The following is a 5943-nucleotide window of genomic DNA, read 5'->3' on the forward strand; positions in this document are numbered from 1 at the left end:
TATCACAAGTACAGCACTACGTAGGACATTATCACAACTACAGCACTACGTAGGTCATTATCACAACTACAGCACTACGTAGGACATTATCACAACTACAGCACTACGTAGGTCATTATCACAACTACAGCACTACGTAGGACATTATCACAACTACAGCACTACGTAGGACATTATCACAAGTACAGCACTACGTAGGACATTATCACAAGTACAGCACTACGTAGGACATTATCACAACTACAGCACTACGTAGGTCATTATCACAAGTACAGCACTACGTAGGACATTATCACAACTACAACACTACGTAGGACATTATCACAACTACAGCACTACGTAGGTCATTATCACAAGTACAGCACTACGTAGGACATTATCACAAGTACAGCACTACGTAGGACATTATCACAACTACAGCACTACGTAGGACATTATCACAAGTACAGCACTACGTAGGACATTATCTTCAAGTACAGCACTACGTAGGACATTATCACAACTACAGCACTACGTAGGACATTATCACAACTACAGCACTACGTAGGACATTATCACAACTACAGCACTACGTGGGACATTATCTTCAAGTCAGAGCTCTAGAAAGAGGCCAGAGTTCCCGACTTGGAAGTCAGAGCTCTAGAAAGAGGCCAGAGTTCCCGACTTGGAAGTCAGAGCTCTAGAAAGAGGCCAGAGTTCCCGACTTGGAATTCAGAGCTCTAGAAAGAGGCCAGAGTTCCCGACTTGGAATTCAGAGCTCTAGAAAGTGGCCAGAGTTCCCGACTTCTAATTCAGAGCTCTAGAAAGTGGCCAGAGTTCCCGACTTGGAATTCAGAGCTCTAGAAAGAGGCCAGAGTTCCCGACTTGGAATTCAGAGCTCTAGAAAGAGGCCAGAGTTCCCGACTTGGAATTCAGAGCTCTAGAAAGAGGCCAGAGTTCCCGACTTCGAATTCAGAGCTCTAGAAAGAGGCCAGAGTTCCCGACTTGGAATTCCCGAGTTGGATGACTGTTCCAAGCGTATTTTCCCAGACGGAACTCGTTTTCCTCCGAGTTCCCAGTTGTCTTGAACTCACTGAAGTATGAGATTTTCCAGTTCCAAGTTTCCTGTTGTTTTGAACGGGGCAGAAGTCATGCTGGATTGACAGCATGGCCAGTGTATTCAACCTTATCTGGTCCATGGTGTTGCATGTGCATGTTTATCCTTTTAAGCTTGGAAAAGAGACCCTTAAACACCCAGACGTGGACCACGCACCCTCTCCACCGAATAGCAGGCAGAGGAAGCAAAACAAGGATTTCATTTGCAACGCTTGCAGTTAGCCACTGATTCCTTACAATCCACTCATTGTTGAATTGACGATTTCCAACATGTTGTGTAATGTCTATGTCCAATGGCCGATGAGCACCGATACGTTTTATCTATAATCTCTATTCATATGACAAGGATTGAAAAGGATTTGCCAGTAGATTGACGACGTGATTCATGGTGATGACTGGTAGCTAAGATTGTGAAAGTATGATGTTGACATGATCAGTCCAATCAAAGCTACCTGTAGATATAACATGACGGGACATCATTTTATCTGTGGCCAATGACCCTGAGCCTTCTTGGATGGGTACTTCTAATGTAACTCTATGGCAGCACCCAAGAGGGCTTGAACTGCCTAGCTCTCCCTGTAGATTTTGCGGCGACGCGGTGTCCCCCATGAGTGACAGAACACTGAGCCAATCACGGCGTAACTAGAGAACATGACCAACCCCTACTCTCTGTATTTTCTGCTGGCTTCTCCACCACCACAGAAACCACTGAGCTGAAACGCCTGCATTCTGGAGCTGCCTTACTTGTATCTATAATATATCTCTTCGTATGACAAGGATTGAAAATGATTTACTTAAGAAAACAAAACCGATACCATGTTTGTATGTGACTTTATCTTTAACTCAATATTATATTTAGCCCAGAATGACGGGGCACCACTGAATATACTATACATACATAACTACATACAACTACATACAACTACATATAACTACATACAACTACATACATAACTACATACATAACTACATATAACTACATACATAACTACATACATAACTACATACATAACTACATACATAACTACATACATAACTACATATAACTACATACATACAACTACATACAACTACATACATAACTACATACAACTACATACATAACTACATACAACTACATACATAACTACATACATAACTACATACAACCACGCTTGGATTGCGTCCTACCTGACAGGTCGCTCCTACCAGGTGGCGTGGCGAGAATCCGTCTCCTTACCACGTGCTCTCACCACTGGTGTCCCCCAGGGCTCTGTTCTAGGCCCTCTCCTATTCTCGCTATACACCAAGTCACTTGGCTCTGTCATAACCTCACATGGTCTCTCCTATCATTGCTATGCAGACGACACACAATTAATCTTCTCCTTTCCCCCTTCTGACGACCAGGTGGCGAATCGCATCTCTGCATGTCTGGCAGACATATCAGTGTGGATGACGGACCATCACCTCAAGCTGAACCTCGGCAAGACGGAGCTGCTCTTCCTCCGGGAAGGACTGCCCCCGTTCCATGATCTCGCCATCACGGTTGACAACTCCATTGTGTCCTCGTCCCAGAGCGCTAAGAACCTTGGCGTGATCCTGGACAACACCCTGTCGTTCTCAAATAACATCAGGCGGTGGCCCGTTCCTGCGGGTTCATGCTCTACAACATCCGCCAGATACGACCCTGCCTCACACAGGAAGCGGGCGCAGGTCTAATCCAGGCACTTGTCATCTCCCGTCTGGATTACTGCAACTCGCTGTTGGCTGGGCTCCTGCCTGTGCCATTAAACCCTACAACTCATCCAGAACGCCGCAGCCCGTCTGGTGTTCAACCTTCCCAAGTTCTCTCCCGTCACCGCTCCTCCGCTCTCTCCACTGGCTTCCAGTTGAAGCTCGCATCCGCTACAAGACCATGGTGCTTGCCTACGGAGCTGAGGGGGACGGCACCTCAGTACCTCAGGCTCTGATCAGGCCCTACACCCAAACAAGGGCACTGCGTTCATCCACCTCTGGCCTGCTCGCCTCCCTACCACTGAGGAAGTACAGTTCCCGCTCAGCCCAGTCAAAACTGTTCGCTGCTCTGGCCCCGAATGGTGGAACAAACTCCCTCACGACGCCAGGACAGCGGAGTCAATCAACCACCTCCCGGAGACACCTGAAACCCCACCTCTTTAAGGAATACCTAGGATAGGATAAAGTAATCCTTCTCACCCCCCTCCCTCACCCCCCTTAAAAGACCTAGATGCACTATTGTAAAGTGGCTGTTCCACTGGATGTCATAAGGTGAAAGCACCAATTTGTAAGTCGCTCTGGATAAGAGCGTCTGCTAAATGACTTAAATGTAATGTTAAATGTACATACATAACTACATACATAACTACATACAACTACATACAACTACATACATAACTACATACATAACTACATACAACTACATACATAACTACATACAACTACATACATAACTACATACATAACTACATACAACTACATACAACTACATACATACCTACATACAACTACATACATAACTACATACAACTACATACATAACTACATACAACTACATACAACTACATACATAACTACATACAACTACATACATAACTACATACAACTACATACAACTACATACATAACTACATACAACTACATACATAACTACATACAACTACATACAACTACATATATAACTACATACAACTACATACAACTACATATACAACTACATACATAACTACATACAACTACATACACAACTACATACAACTACATACAACTACATATAACTACATACATAACTACATACAACTACATATATAACTACATACAACTACATACATAACTACATACAACTACATACAACTACATACAACTACATACATAACTACATACAACTACATACAACTACATATATAACTACATATAACTACATAGGTCAGGATAAAAACTCTTTCATAGTTGGTCTTTAATAGTTGGCATTAAAACCAGTGCCTTTTTACATTTATTTAATTTAACCAGGTCAGTTAAGAACCATTTCTTATTTATAATAGCGGCCAACCAAAAGGCAAAAGGCCTCCTGCGGGGACGAGGGCCCCGGGATTACAAATTTAAAATATAGGACAAAACACACATCACAACAAGAGAGACAACACAACACTACATAGGAGACCTAAGACGACAACATAGCAAGTCAGCAACACATGACAACACAGCATGGTAGCAGCACAACATGACAACAATATGGTAGCAACACAACATGACAAAAACATGGTAGCAACACAACATGACAACAACATGGTAGCAACACAACATGACAACAACATGGTAGCAACACAACATGGCAGCAACACAACATGACAACAACATGACAACAACACAACATGACAACAACATGGTAGCAACACAACATGACAACAACATGGTAGCAACACAACATATCAACAACATGGCAGCAACACAACATGGCAGCAACACAACATGACAACAACACAACTGACAGAACATGGTAGCAACACAAAACATATCAACAACATGGCAGCAACACAACATGACAACAACATGACAACAACACAACATGACAACATGACAACAACATGACAACAACATGACAAAGCAACACAACATGACAACAACATGATGACAACTGAACATATCAACATGGCAGCAACACAACATGGCAGCAACACAACATGACAACAACACAACATGACAACAACATGGTAGCAACACAACATATCAACAACATGGCAGCAACACAACATGGCAGCAACACAACATGACAACAACACAACATGACAACAACATGGTAGCAACACAACATATCAACAACATGGCAGCAACACAACATGACAACAACACAACATGACAACATGACAACAACATGACAACAACATGACAACAACACAACATGACAACAACATGGTAGCAACACAACATATCAACAACATGGCAGCAACACAACATGGCAGCAACACAACATGACAACAACATGACAACAACACAACATGACAACAACATGGTAGCAACCCAACATGACAACAATATGGCAGCAACACAACATGTCAACAACATGGCAGCAACACAACATGGCAGCAACACAACATGACAACAACACAACATGACAACAACATGGTAGCAACACAACATATCAACAACATGGCAGCAACACAACATGACAACAACATGACAACAACACAACATGACAACATGACAACAACATGACAACAACATGACAACAACACAACATGACAACAACATGGTAGCAACACAACATATCAACAACATGGCAGCAACACAACATGGCAGCAACACAACATGACAACAACATGACAACAACACAACATGACAACAACATGGTAGCAACCCAACATGACAACAATATGGCAGCAACACAACATGTCAACAACATGGTAGCAACACAACATGTCAACAACATGGTAGCAACACAACACATCAACAACATGGTAGCAACAACATGTCAACAACATGGTAGCAACACAACAACAACATGGTAGCGACACAACATGACAACAACATGGTAGCAACACAACATGACAACAACATGGTAGCAACACAACATGTCAACAACATGGTAGCAACACAACATGTCAACAACATGGTAGCAACACAACATGTCAACAACATGGTAGCAACACAACATGTCAACAACATGGTAGCAACACAACATGTCAACAACATGGTAGCAACACAACATGTCAACAACATGGTAGCAACACAGCATGTCAACAATATGGCAGCAACACAACATGTCAACAATATGGTAGCAACACAACATGTCAACAACATGGTATGCGCCTGACGTAATCGTATGGCCGGCAACACAACGCTATCGACAGTATGAAC

This window comes from Oncorhynchus nerka, linkage group LG17 (assembly GCF_034236695.1).
Source record: "Oncorhynchus nerka isolate Pitt River linkage group LG17, Oner_Uvic_2.0, whole genome shotgun sequence".
NCBI lineage: Eukaryota > Metazoa > Chordata > Actinopteri > Salmoniformes > Salmonidae > Oncorhynchus > Oncorhynchus nerka.